This window comes from Marmota marmota, unplaced genomic scaffold, assembly GCF_001458135.2.
Source record: "Marmota marmota marmota unplaced genomic scaffold, marMar, whole genome shotgun sequence".
Lineage (NCBI taxonomy): Eukaryota > Metazoa > Chordata > Mammalia > Rodentia > Sciuridae > Marmota > Marmota marmota.
In genome coordinates this window covers 10,152,322-10,167,593 of record NW_026000019.1, presented here as the reverse complement: position 1 = coordinate 10,167,593, position 15,272 = coordinate 10,152,322, and the positions used below count along the sequence as shown (strand labels likewise).

Here is a 15,272-nt window from a genome sequence, read left to right as displayed (position 1 = left end):
ATCAGCCTGATGTCTTATACAAAAAGGGGGTTGACTGGGGGCTTTTGAACAGTTTTACTCATACACAGATTTCTAGTCTAATGCTGTCAGTTATAATGAGATGTGCTGGCTCCTTGAAAGTTGTCAAAACCTAATTAACCTCCTATCTACTTCCACATTTACCTTCAACATCCTTCAGCCTGTGGCGTTGCTTCCAATTTACATTTTTTCAGTTTACAAAGTCAACATTCACCAGCCTCTTGTACCTCTCGTCCATCCTCCAAACCATCTGGAGACAGGTTGTTATTTAAAATCGTCAGGGTTTAATTTAATTTGCTCCTGGATCATACTGGTTTGAAAATATCTGTGGTATACAAAGTTAAAATCCGAGAATTGGGATTTGTGTCCTTCAGTATCAGTCGGTAATGCTGGATATGTAGTTCGTTACGAACTCAGGTCATGCTTTTGGACATCAAAGGCACTTTTATCCATCTGGAAAGCATCTCCAGATCTTGTTCCATGAATGGCCAGAGCACTTTGAAGGACATATGCCTACCCTGGGCACCTGGTGCTGGCTGCCACACTGCCCTTCTAGAAGATGCTGATTTGGGGGAAAGTGGGGCCACCTGGTAGGAATGTGCTTTTGCACATGCACACTGGAGTCCTCAGGGATCTAGGAATGCCGAGTCAGTTGCTCAGGGTTTGAAGGAGGCAAGCTATGTGGACCTGTCCTGATTTGGAACTGTCACCTGATTATGATAAATTTCATTTCCTTTATCCCTTGAGGACTTCAAACTCCTTTTTAAAAATGAGGCTTATGGAGCTCCACTGGATAGTAGACATCCTTTCTATTGATGTTAAATATATGTGTTTTCTTTTTAAAAGAGTCTACTGGGTTAGAATTAAACAGGTCAGAAGTCACGGAGTCTTGGAAATACTCCCGAGAGGTGGGAGAACTCAGAAGAGTTGTTGAGTTGAGGCTGAGAACAGATGGTGTGTGGTCTACAGAGAACTCTCCACCTGAAAATCCTCCCGTCACCTGGTGACACCAAAGCGTTGTGTGTGCTGTCTCCCTCCTCCTGCCGGCCCCACCCAGGTTCAGCTAGGTTTGCATTTTTTACACTCTCCCTAATGCTAATGTTTATTAGACCCCAAGGAACTTTGGTTAAGTGTTTCTCAGAGGTGGAGCATGACAAGAGGCTCCTCAAAGCCCCACATCCTGTATCCTCTCCTCCAACATGACAATCACTATGGTCGCTCCCCTTATCTCTGTCCTCTCACTGGGTCATGGGAAGGAGAGAATTCCCTGTGGAAAGGGTTTCCTCACTCACAGCAGTCACAGTTCCTTGGAAAAACAACACAGGGAGGCTGAGCATATGGCACAGGTGCGTAAACATGCACAATAATTACCTCATTAATATCAAAACCACTAGGAAAGCTTCTCCTTCCAGGGCTGGGCCAGGCTCCTTCCTGGGGCCTCCATCCAGCGCTGCAATCCCTCCGAGGCTGTCTCGCTGTCTTAGAAGAGGAGCCGAGACCACTGGAGAGCGCCTGGGAGCCCGCCTGCGTCCTCATCTTCCTCTAATTGCTTTTGATGCTGATGCTCAGCACCTCGCATTCGCTTGCACATCTGCTGCCCTGTTTTAAGCTGGCTGCACTCTAATCCTGCCTCAGAGACCAAGGACTGACATGTGGGGAAATGACATGGTTTGCCAACGCTGTTTGCAGTACAAGAGTAGAGGAAAAAACAAGTGGAGATCAAGGTCTCTGGTCTATAACTGACTCCCTTTGGAGGAATTCAGAGTCAACTTGCCTGATTTTGTGACTCTCCCCCTGTGCCCTCACTCCCTCGCCTCCCCCTGCAGCCAGGTGTGCCCATATCTGCGGGGCAGGAACCCACTAATAGGCTGCTGCTCTTTCTTTCAGACTAAGCTGCTTTTCTTCCCTTAGTGAGAGCCCCCAGGGGCCTCCTCTCGAAGATAAGGGAACAGAGACATCCAGGCTGTCTGGAGTGACTTGCTCAAAGTTGCTGAGCACGTTGGTGGCCGAGTTGAGATTTATAGCAAAAGCTGCAGATGACAGGGTCTGTCCTCTAACCATTAACCTGCGTCGATGAGTATCTCTTTATAATATGCTTTTCTCTTTGGCTCCCTCGACAGCTCCTAACCCATGTTTTCTTACTTTATTACTTTCCATGTAATCTGCTCCTGCAGATTCACCTCCGCCATCGCCAGCACTTGCAGCTCTCTTCCCAGATTTCCCAGAAAGTGCACACGTCCTGTCATCTGGCAAGCGTGGCCAGAGAGGGGAGAGATCTCTGTCCTGTCAGTCTGTACTCCCGAACCACCACGAGTTTTGAGAAATTAAATGAAAGTATCACCAAGCATCCCAGAAACCACGGGCTGAAGACACTGCTCTGTCTTTAGAGCTGGCATTCACTTGTCCCAGTGCCCTGGGCCACTGAGGACATGAGACCTGGAGAGTCCATGAGGCCAGGAGCTAGCTCCCAATGCCTCTCGGTTGTGCATTCCAGTTCTCTGACCTAGAAAGGCACAGAGGCAAGAGCTGGAGGGCAAGTGTGGAGGTGGGAGTGGAAGAAGGAGTTTCTATATAGGGAAGGCCAAGGGATTTAAGTCTTCTTCCATTCTGGACTTGACAAAGACATTAGATCAATTATGTGCCTCGTCTGTGCTTTAGTTCCTCCCTTGGTAAAATAAAAAGGATGTCAGTAAGTGCATAATAGTAAGTTTTTGGATGTCAAGTTGAGCCCTGGCATATGATTAGAATAGACTTAAGCCCAGGTACTCTGGCTATGCCTCATAATAACCCTGGGAACTTGGCCAAATTACTTAATCTCACCAGACCTCTCTTCCCTCAACTAGAACCAGGGACAAATAATGTGTACCTACCTTCTAGGCTTCTTGTGAGGTTTAAATGATTGAGTGTATAATGAGAGCACTTAGCATGAACCTGCATCTCATTAGTGCCTCTGTGCTGTCACAGCAGTCAGAGCAAAGATGCAGCAGCTCAAATGCCCAGAGTTCTAGAACTAGTCAATTCATTCCCTCATGGCATTGGATGAGCTGGCCCCAAATTTTATATGCAAGAGCAAAAGACAAAAGATGATGAAAGGAAGTTTTGAAACAGAACAAGGTAGAGAGTCGTCTCACTGAGCAGCAAAATTTCTTACAGTGTTGTCTTAGTCAGGGTTCTCTAGACGGAAGAAAATGGATATTCACAGACATGGAGAGCTATATTAGGAGGGATTGGCTCATGGGATTATGGAGGCTGACAAGTCCTATAATCTGCCATCTGCAAAATAAAGGCTCAGAAAAGCTATTGGTATAGGTTCAGCCCAACCTGAAGGCCTGAAGACCAGCATCTGAGGGCAGTAAGAGGTGGATGCTCCAGCCCCTCCCCATCTTTCTGTGCCATTCAGGTTCTCAACAGGTTGAATGATGCTCACCACATTGGTGAAGGTGATGTCTTTACTCAGTCTGCTGAAGCAAGTGCTAATATCTTCTAGAATCACCTGGACATACCCGGAAACTGTATTTGACCTTCCTATCTGGGGTCCCTTGGTCCAGTCAAGTGGACACATACAATTAACCATCACAGTCTTATAATAATTAAGGCAGATGATACTAGTGCAAGAATAGAAAAAGAGAGCATAGAATAGGGAAAAACAGCACAAAAATGTATAAGTAAAAATTTAATATTATAAGATAGGAAAAAGATGGATGATTGGTTATCCATGTGGAGAAGAATCAAGAAACACATACACAAAAATCCAAGCCTAAGTGTACTGAAATAGCTCTAAAGGAAAGCAAAAATATACTGTTAGAAAAAAAAATAGGAAAGCATCTTTGACTTAAGGGTTAAAGAAGAATTCCTCAGACAATACACAAAAACTAAAAACCACAAGGGAAGAATAGTCACAAAGTTGACTACATTAATGTTAAGTTAAAACTTCTTTTTAATGAAAGACATAAACAAAGATTAAAGGTAAGTCCAAGACTTTTGTATAAATTGTAAGAAACACAAATAACTTGTAAAGGCTTGGGACCAAGAATTTTGAAAGCACTATAACTCAAAAAGGAAAGAAAAAACATAAAAAAAAATCATTAATTGCCAATAATCAAGTGAAAAGATGTTCTAGAGTACCAGTATTTAATAAACTACAATTAAAACTATAGTAAAGTGCTATAACTCACCCATCAAGTTATTATTAACAGGGACAGTGATAGGTAATAACTCTTCTATACCACTTTGAACCTAGTAGCAATCAGAGATTCCACTTCTGGGCACATAATCTTACAAAACTCTGTCACATTTACATGGAAGATTTATAGAAGAAAGTTGACTTTAACCTTGTTAGTAATGGAGAGAAAAAGCAAAAAATGAAACTACCAAGTGGCCATAAAGAGTTGGTAAACTAGACACTGTGGTGCAGGCCTGTAATCCCAGCTCCTGGGGAGGCTGAGGATCACAAGTTCAAGGCCAGCCTCAGCAACCTAGTGAGACTCTGTCTTAAAATAAAAAGAGATGAGATGTAGCTCAGTGGTAGAATGGCCCTGGGTTCAGTCCCCAGTACTTAAAAAAATAGTTAAATAAGCTGTGACATAGTCATAGTATGGAATTTTATGCAGAAATTGAAATGAATGAAGTAAAATTACATGTATCAACATAAAAAAATCTCAAAATATATAAGGCTGAATAAAAATCAAATTGCAGAATAGATATAATAGGACACCATTTGCATAAAGTTTAAAAGCATATACAAGAGTTATATTTATTATGTATAGATTCACACATAAGACACCTATGTGACAGGGGTAAAAACATGAATGGAAATGATAAACATTCAGTGTGGGACGATGCTAGCTAAAGGGTAGGCAGAGTGCCCAGCAGGCTTCAATTATAGTAGTAATGTTCATTATTTTTAAAAAGCCAGAGCAAAAATGTCAAAATGCTAAGATCTGAAAGCAAACACGTTAAATATGAAGATAGTTAGGGGCAGATAAGTGCTCATTATGTTATATTCTCTCACTTTGCACATCTTTATGGAACTTCGTAATCCATTTAGAAAGATTTTCAATGGACTTTTACTTCCAAAGCAAAGTGAAAGTACAGCTTTTTACTCTTGAAATGCTGATGCGTGGTCTCCACCTCCTTCCAATAGACCGGATCAACTATCCCCAGCATCTAGCACAGGCCTGGGCCCAGAACATCACGCAATAACTAAAATATGGAAAGAAGGGATGTATGAAGGAGTGACCGGGGCTTGGAAGTAGAGGTGTGGGCATGGATACACCGTGCGCCGTCACACTTTAAGAGTCATTTCCTTCCCATCCACCTCACTCTATCTGAGTTGCCACCTAGTATGATAATTCAGGGGAACTGCATTTAGAGACCTTTGCTTGGGGGACAGCAGAACGCAACCATTCAGTCCTTACCATTCTTGAATTCATTAGTGCTTTTCCAGAATCATTATTGCCCACAAGAAGGATCCCCTCTCAGAGCAGGTCATTGCTGTCTTTCTCACACTGTAGTAACAATGATAATCAAAAGCAATAAGATCACCAGGGAGGCCTAAGGAGTCAGAGTCCCACCTTGCATGGGAATTCATTCTTCTATAAACTGGGGACGGTGAATGCGGGGTGTTTCCTTTGCAGCCCTGCTATTTCTCCTTCATTCCCCCTGGTGACCCTGCTCCTCTCTGTGCACACATGAGAGACATATGGCATGGACACCATCCAAACCTGCTTGTTTACCTATATACTCAACTTGGAGTTCTAAGATTCTCTGGATGTCATCCAAGGAAACCTGATATGGTCTAGGTAACTTCTTTGGTTGGAAACTGGTGCTAATGAAGGTCAAGTTGTAGGTTTCATCTCACAAAAGCTGGAAAGATTTTTTTTTTTCTATTCTCCAGACACAGAGAAGTCTGCAAGTGTTGGCAAATGCATTATTGTTCATATGGGGTCAGAGAAGTCAGGTGGCATGAGTCACGTCAAGTGCACGGCCACCATCAGAACACAAAACTACCCCCACCCCGGGAAATCTCTGGATTACTTTTATGAGAAAAGGAGACTCTCTTCCATGAGTAAAAAGGCTGGAAATGTTTCAGCTCACCTACAAAATGTGAAACTGAGAAAGCATTCAGGGCCAGTCTCCATCTTTATTGCTAAAGAGTAGAAAACAGATGCTTGGTCATTCTCACCTTCATTTTTGTGATTTTTTTCTGATTCTGAGGGTACATAATGAGGAACAAGGAGACAAATTTGAGCAAAAAAAATTGGGCTGAATCTCTGGGAAAAAAAATAATAATCATGGAGAAATCCATTAGACTGTGTAATAGCGTCCCCAGGGGAATGACGTAAACCTTGCTGCAGTCATTTAAATTTAGACGAACCACGCATTTGAGAGCAGACCCCAGGGAAAGATCCCGCATGGAAGAGGGGACAGGAAGGTGAAAGGCCAGATGAACTGACGGATCCTTTCCAAATTAATCCTAATTAAAATGAACTATATTGCCTGTTATGCACCTTCTAGATTGATATTCTGCAGGGTCGCCAGGCAAGCCACATGGGCTTTGGCTTTTTCTTATTCTGCAGAGCCAGGACCCACAGGCACCTTAACCACATAGCTGCTGCCGTGCACTGACTCCTTGCAGGGAACAATGTTTGACTTAAAGTCACTGAAGGGCAGTGGAGTACGGATTACAAACTAACATTAATTCAAAGTAATCCAGTGGAACAAGAAGCACACTGTGATATCCTCTGAGATGTGAGGTGACAGTAAGTCTTCTGGGTAATAATAACCCCATGGCCAGCCAGCCCTGTGACGGCAGCAATGGTGACCAACACACATCTGGTCTCATATCTGCTTTCTCACTTACAGTCCTGATTTTCCCCTTTGCTTCAATTGATATTTTGAAAGGGCGTATTAGTGATGGGAGAAATCAAATCAGAGGGTCTGCCGTCGTAGACCTGTGTGATTCCCCACTCAAGCTCCTTGAATGGAGGTATCGTGTGTTTTTATCGTTATGGTTTCTGGTGTCGAGGAGGGGAGGGCTCAGAGTCATGGGATGTGCTCAACAAAGGATTATTGAATGCAGCCTTGGGGAAATTTTTTCTTATTTTAAACTCAGAAGGAATAGACTTTCTTTAAAAACAAACAATCAAAAAATAACAAAGAAACTGAGGACTAATGTTGGACTCTCTCCTTCAGCTGCCCTCTAAAAAATGGGCTCCAGTGAAGACACTTGCACAGGGCCACTGGTGGGCTGGCCAGAGCCAGCCTGAGAGCCACCAAGGAAGAGAAGAGGGCACCTAGCCCTCAAAGTGGCTGCAGGTTAGGGTAGATGGAAGACGCAGGTGACTCAGTTGTCCCAGGTGGTGTTTCAGGTTAATCCAGTTGCTGGATAAGAGAGTGACGACATCCACCAGTCTTGTCCCATCCTGAGAATCCCCAAAATGTTCTATATGGGCTACTTAACTCTGCCAGCAGGAAGGAGACAGTGGCATGCATCAGGGACTATCAAACTCTATTTTAAATTTATAAGCTGTATTCTAATTAGCCTGCAGGGAGTTTCCATGGAAATTGGACATATCATTTTGCGACAGTATGAGATTAGGGCGTTGGGCAGAGCGAAAGACTGGAAAATCCCTTTCCTTCAGAGTCATCTGGAATCACATCACTATGAAATTGTCTCGGGCTCCTTCAGGCAGTTCCCCGGTTATTCCCACTTCCATTACGCTATTTCTGATATGTGATTGTGAGTGTGCTCATCGTATAGACAGGGGAGATACTGTCGTGTTATCTATTTTCCCCCCAGAATACGGCTCAGTTCCTAATATAGAAGACACTTAATAAAATCTCAGTAGATTATAACAGTGATCTCTTAGAACCTTTGTTTCTTCTCATTTTATTACATGAAATGGCATAATACTACTAACTCAAATGACTGTTCTGAGGAGCAGATGTCAGAACAAATAAAGGACTAAGGATGGTGCCCAGCCCTTACAGAACATGCAGTTCCTTGCCCACTCTAATGGTAGGGGAGGGTTGTTTATTCCTGGTAGATATCAGGAAAATATGTTTTGTAAGACAGCAAACAAAGCACAATGTTCTGAACCTGTGGTCTGAGTTTTATGCTGCAATTTTAATCAGGTTTCTGGAATGGACCAGTATTTTGTATCCTGTTTGCACTATAGAGGTTGTACCATCACTAGCCCAAATTCCTGGGCCTTGGACCTTCTCCCCATTGCCACCTTGGCTAGCTACACACCAAAGATAAGGGAGATTTCTGAGATACTCACCTTGATCTTGTTGCAGACACTCATGAATAAACATGGAATGAGTAACTATCATCAGCGGTAGTAAGATGAATATTGGAAGGTGGATCTGTTTCTTATCTCTGATGAGAATGTAACTTGCGTTGGTCCAGAATACTTCCAGGTCTTCCCTGGAACTCCTGTGGGAAGTGTTTTAATGCTTCCTGTTTTATTTTTACAAAATAAAAAACTGCCTGTGGAATGACTTTTGAAGCACACGAGCATGTGATGCAGGGGTCTTGGGGCCATCCTGGCACTGTTGGCGAGAATTGCACATGGAATGGCCCGCTTCCAACCAGGGCCTGGTGGACAGGCTTCTACCTTCCCGCCAGTTCTGAAGTCCCTCTTCCAGACACACTCACAACACTGCACACCTGCAGCAGGTTAGTCCTCCCAGCTGTCCTGTGACCGCCTGCGGGATGCAAATAAATATTAGGGACACTGGCCCTGTAAGAAGCAAAATGGATGCCCAGAGGAGGAGGGATCACTGCCAACACCCAGTTGTCACCTGAGGTCTACTCTCCCTAGATCTGGGGAAGGGTTGCATCTGGCAATGAATCAGGCGCTCCTACTTCCCAACCCCCATGTTTCCTCTGGCCTCTCACCTTTCAGCTCCAGTTCTTCCATTGCCTCAGCTCTCAACTGTGGGAAACTCGCATTGTGCTGGAGCCAGCAGACAATTCTGCCTTATTTGCTTCATGCTTTCAATTCCAGTTGAACTCCTGGCTTCTGATCATGGATGTTTACGAATCTTTGGAATTGCCACCTTGAGGGGCAGCATTCTCCTTGTTCTGCTCTGTTGTCCCATTTGCCCTCTGCTGGCCAATGCTAGTACTGCAGCCAACCCTTCAACCCTTCAGGGCCCTTTCTTATCCCATGGCATGCCACAGGAACTGTTCATTTTCTCTTTCCTAATCCACATGCTTTCTTCTTTTTAAAAAATATGGTTGCACGGTCTCAGAATTTTCCAAAACAAGGTTGAAACAGCCCTCCTCTTCCTGTCCCAGCGACCATCTCATGAATCTGCATAGCACATCTCCAACAGCATCCAGTGTAGGCCAGGCCCTTGGCTAAGTAGACCTTTCAGGATGGGACATTGCTGGAATGGCTACTGAGCTCTGTTTGGACTTGGTGGGCGGGGAGGGGGGAATGTAAACTTGAGGACTTTATGTTAGACTGTCACTATTGACATTGGGGCAAGACAATTCTTCCCTATCTCACCTACACATTTCATTATTCCTGGCCCCTATACTCCAGAGACCTGCACCACCTCTCCCAAGCTGGTTGTTCTTCCAGACACCTGCTCCAGACACTGCCAAATTTCCCAGAGGACAAAATCATTCACTGCTGAGAACCACAGCGCTTGGATGATGGAGCAGAAGTCCTGCTCTCCCAGGGACTTCTAAATGCCAGAAGGTACAGGCTATATTCATCTCTGGGCCATTCCAGGCTTTGAAGGAGGCCCTCATTCAACTTGGAGATTGGCAATCAGCTGCTGCACATGCAGGAGAAGCAAGAATGCTCTCTTCAAGAGTCTCATAAAGGCTTTCAATAAATCCTGCTCTTTTTAACTACCTGTCATCCTCTACCTCTACATTCTACTGTGTTCCAACTTATCTCTTTCTGACCACACCTGTGTCCACTGTCTTATTTTCCCCATAGGTGTGTTAAAAGCCTTGTCTGAGGGCACTTCTCATTTCTACATCATCATGGGTTTACCCCCAGAATTTCCTCCCATAACAACCATTGATGGTAATCGGTTCTCTCCCTCCTAGGTAGACAGAGACAGAGACAGATAGAGTCCTTCCTTCCTCTGCTGTTAGAGGTCCTGTCTGTCTCCCATAGCACCCTGGACTCACCTCCCCAGAGCCCATGCCACCCTGTGCTGAGATCTCTCTCTCTTATTTGTCCTTCTCCATGGACTGTAAGATCTTCAAATGGATATACTGTGTATTTTTATCCTTACAGTTTCTAGTGCTGTGGAGGAAAGTGCTCATACTCACAGGATGTATTCCATAAAGAATTATTGAATGCACAAATCCCTTCAGCCTCGGAGAAAAAATTTCTTAAACTCGGAAGGAATAGACTTTTTTGAACTTAAAAAAAAAAAAAAAACTGAGGACAAAAGGCTTTTGGACTTCCTGTATGTGCCTCTCCTCAAGGGGTAGCTGTGTCATAATTGGTCAGAAGCTGGCATTCAGCCTCTGGGGTTTACTAGCACTGTGGGTGGGAAGCCCTGGCCCCTTTGTGGTCCCCTGCACACAATGGAGAAGTCCATCCCTCTGACTGCCCAGGTGGTGTGCATGCTCGTAACTCCCAGGACACAGAGGTTGTGGATCAATGACATGCACCACATGGAGCCACCTTTTTACCCAGTTGCAACTAAGGGGTATTGATAATGGTCCCTTAGCCATTGAGACGTAAGGCAGTATGAGCTAAGAGAAAAAAAAAATGAAAATACCAGTCTTTTTGTATAATAATGGTTTCATAAATATTATCTGGGAGGAGGTCTAGCCTTATGGAAAGCACTTAGAAGGCTCAGTCAGCTTCTCTTCCCAGGGCACGGTGATAATCACAAGCCATGCTCATTACCAGCTTCCATTAATGTTTGTTTCTGTGTATCACAATTCATTTTATTAACTCACCCCAGGTCTACCGAAGAACTCCAGAAACAGTATTTCAGCATTTTACAGGATCAGTGGCATAAAGAGGTCTAGCGACCTGCTCAAGGCCACCAGGTAAACGTGGAGTCCAGTCGAGACCTGGAGGCATTGATCATGGTAAGCGGTTCCCTGACCAAGAAGGCTGTGCTCTGGGTCCACTTTGGGGCACATGCCTTCCTTCTGCATCCCCAGGAGACAAGGTGAGCCACTGTAGTGATTCCCCGGGCACAGGAAGAAGCAAGCTTTTGAGATGAAGAGGGTGCCATCTCACTCCCCCGACACACAGGTTGCGTCTCTTGCCTGAAGGGAGAGACCCACTGCTGCCCATTGTCCACCTGGGTGTATCTGTCTCCACGGCACATGAAAGGGGAAGAGCCCGATTGTCATCTGCTCTCCACTCTGCAGAGAGACAGTCCCAAGAGTGCTGCAAGGTAGCTGTGCGACGCGGGTCCCATATTAATTAGAAGGAGCACGTGTAGTGTTTCCAAGCCAGGACAGCCACAGGGGAGCAGGGACAGTCGCTACGTGGAGATCTGTCCAGGCTTAAGACGCAGCTGGGCTCACTCACCCAGAATGAATCCGTAGGAGCATCTCGGCATGTCTGCGCCCTCCTGGCCACTGCCTCCTCCTCCCCCATGACAGCCTCACTTGCTGGGTTCCCCGCCCCATCGGAGGCTTCCTGGGCTGGAGCTAATCTTCCTGCTCCTGTTCCGTCCCCTGTCTTCTCTTCCCTTTCCAGATTTCTGTGAGTGCTCATTCGAGGAAACTCACCCCAGGTCAGTGACAGCAGTCAAAAGACCAGACTGCTACCCCTTCCTTGTTGGCTGTGTGGCCTTAGGTAAGGTCCTTAACCTCTCTAAGTCCTCATTAAAATTAGATGGGTAATAAATATACATCTTCTCTATGAAGCAGAGTTCAGAGAGATACTGGAGAAAGTCTAGAAAAGCAAGCTCCACAAATAACCGATGGCGACAGCCATGGCACTTTTTCTGTTCAGCTTTGCCGGATGTACCCTTCAAGCCGCGAGTTGAGGGGTGCAGAGCTTGTTAGGGACTCTACCATGATTATCCAAGATTACCACCCTCATGAGGATGAGCCAGTCCTTCCCCCAGGGATAAAAATCAAGTACACAGTGTTCTTACTGCAAGGCTAGACCTTGTGGAGGGCATGAGGATAGCCCCTACAGAAAGCACTAGGGACGGAAAGAAGAGGCACAGGATGGCCGGTCACTCACCACAGAACTACCACCTGCCCTACCGTGGCTTGGTGTCTAGAAAGTCCATTGTATAGGGCTGGGTCAGTGGGAGAGCTCTTGCCTCACGCATGTGAGGTCCTGGGTTCGATCCTCAGCACCACATAAAAATAAGTAATAATAAATAAATAAATAAAGACATTGTGTCCATTTACAATTTAAAATTTTTTTTTAAAAAAAGAAAGTACAATATATATATTCATCTGCAGCCCTGTACCCCTGTCTTTATTTTTTTCCCCTCAGAGGTGAGGTACAGTCACATGCCTCAGATCCCTGTTTAGGATCCCACCTCTTGCTCCAGAATCTTCCTGTGGGTCCTAGTTCTTTTTTTATTTTTTCTTGTACTGGGGATTGAACCCAGAGGTGCTTAACCCACTGAGCCACATCCCCAGCCTTTTTTTTTTTTTTTTTTTTTTGTATTTTATTAGAGACAGGGTCTCATGAGTTTGCTTAGAGCCTCCCTAAGTTGCTGAGGCTGGCTTTGAACTCTCAATTCTCCTGCCTCAGCCTCCCATGTGACTGGGATTATCGGCATGTGCCACTGTGTCTGGCTCTGGGTCCTAATTCTTCACATCTTGCCATCAGATAGAACAGGTCTTCTTCCTCGGGCTCATGGTTCAGATGCAGGTGATGGCCATGGTCAATGCCTCCTCACCAGGACCCATGTTCAGCTCCTGAGTTAGTGTCCTGCACCTCAGGGGCAGTTCAAGGTAATGGAAGGCTTGTCACAGATGTACCTGATTAAATTGCCAGATGAACCAGACAGACAGGACAGCCTCACTGCTATGGGATGTGAGCCTCCCCAGGTCCTTTTTGGGAGCAGGCAGGACACACAGGAACAGGTAGGCTGAGAGGAAGAGGAAGAAGTCAGAGTGGATAGAAGAGATCTAAGGGATTCGCTTCTGCTTGGCCCGTGACCGACGGTACCATACAGGAAAAATTGGACTTTAAAGGGGACAGTGCCATTTTAATAAGTCAAAAACTGCTGAATGTTAATGATTTCATATGGTTCAACTTAAGTATTTGGGAGTTTGGTAAACATTTTTATCTTGACTTAAAAAGTTAATGTAGCTCTTTATTGTGATGTGAACATGAACCTAGAGTAGTCTTGATGCCTTATTTGGCCATTACTATCACCCTTTATAAACTGTCCTTGCCATGGACCTTGTACACTACATGAATTGTCTCATTTCAAAATCATAAGGCAAATGTCAAGGGCACAAGTAATAATACATAGATAGAGGACATGGGGGAAAGGAACACTTTCATACTGTTGATGGAATTTTAAATTAGTACAAGCTCTATGGAAATCACTATGGAGGCTCCTCAATAGGCTAAGCATGGAGCCTCCATACGACCCGGCTATACCACTCCTCGGTATTCATCCTGAAGAACTGAAGTCTCTGTACTACAGTGACACATGCATATCCATGTTAATAGCAGCACAATTCACCACAGCCAGACCACGGAACCAGCCTAGGTGTCCACCAACAGATGAATGGGTAAAGAAAATGTGATATATGTACATAATGGAATTTTACTCAGCCATAAAGAAGAATAAATTAAATCATTAGCAAGAAAATGGGTGAAACCAGAGAACGTCATGCTAAGTGAAATAAGACAGACTCAGAAAGTCAGGGGTCATGTGTTTTCTCTTATATGTGGAAGATGGAGAGGGAAAAGGAAAGAAAAGGGACCTCGTGAAAATAGATGAGGGAGCAGTAGACTAGAGGAAGGGTCTGGGGGAAGGAGGAGAGGAGGAAAAGGTAAGGGATTCAGGGAATGAAACAGACCAAATCCTGCTTTGTGCACGCACAAATCCACCACAGTGAATCCCACTACTGAGGATAATTATAATGCACCTGTTAAACCATAAACAATTGTTAATTGGGTATTTTAACTATTATTTTATACAAAAAAAACTACCGAGGGCCAGAAAGGTTATGTAAGCCTCAAAGTCACACATCTGGTTCCTCTGGTCCCGGAGTACATGCCTGTAATACCATAGTGCTTTGCAAATATCAATACATGTGTCTTATTAATCAAACCTCAGCCACTTGTTCTGCTTTCCTATTCATAGTTGATATTCAAGAAGTATTTATTGGACCAAATTAGATACATGCATTCAAAGTCACTGTCACTGCATCTTCACAGAAACCCGTGATTCTCACATACATATGCTGTCACTCATCCACACCATCCACCACTTCTCCCTTTCCCTGGCCTGGTTACTGGATGCCTCTGAACCTCATGTTCCCTTCTATTAGGCAAATATTTAGTGAGCACATAGTATGTGAAAGGCCCTGTTCTTTCTCATTCTGCTTATGTCCTTAGCTTATTCAATTAAAAAAAAAATGTACGTACCAACACCCATTATTCCTGCCTCTATATCTAAGATACAGAGATGAATCTTCTGCTTTCCAAGAACTCAGAGTCAAGCAGAGGAAATAGGCCATAAGATTAAGCAAGTCCAACCATGTGGACCAGAGCCAAAGAACGGAGGGGTAGTGGAGGCCCACGAGGCGGCCCTGGGGAAAAGAGAGGCCTTGGAGGGAGTTGGCGTGGCAGCCCCGTGCCCCAGGACCCAGTGCCAGGCACACAGTGGACATTCGAGGCACGTTTATATAAACAGGTTTGCATTTACTGAACCAAAGATATCAGGAGACTAAAGAGGTGTTTCAAGAGGAACGAGGGAAATCAGAGAAGTGGAAGTCTAAGGAACTCAGGAAATGGAGTCTTGTGGCCTAAATTTTGAGGGAGACGTGACCTGGAACACAGCTGGAGGGTTGGCCCGTCTCAGTGGATCCTGACCGTCCTGAAGGAGACCATGTGGAACCCAGAGGCAGATTGGCTGGATGCATGGCTGTGACACGTGACATAGCAAAAGAGGTGGCAGGAGATGCATGGGCTGACTGGGACCCTCCCGCCAATCTGGAGCAAGGGACGAGCATGAGGACCAGAGGGGGCAGAAATGCACTCCAGGCAGGGGACCAGGAAGGGGAGGGATCCTCCAGGGCTGCCAGACACTCACACCCCCCC

The 15,272-nt window shown here is 45.0% G+C and overlaps 1 pseudogene; it reads left to right on the top strand.

Moving 5' to 3' along the window:
* Positions 1–8,598: 8,598 nt before the first annotated feature.
* LOC107147212 overlaps positions 8,599–15,272 on the top strand; it is a 23,848-nt pseudogene continuing 17,174 nt past the window's right edge.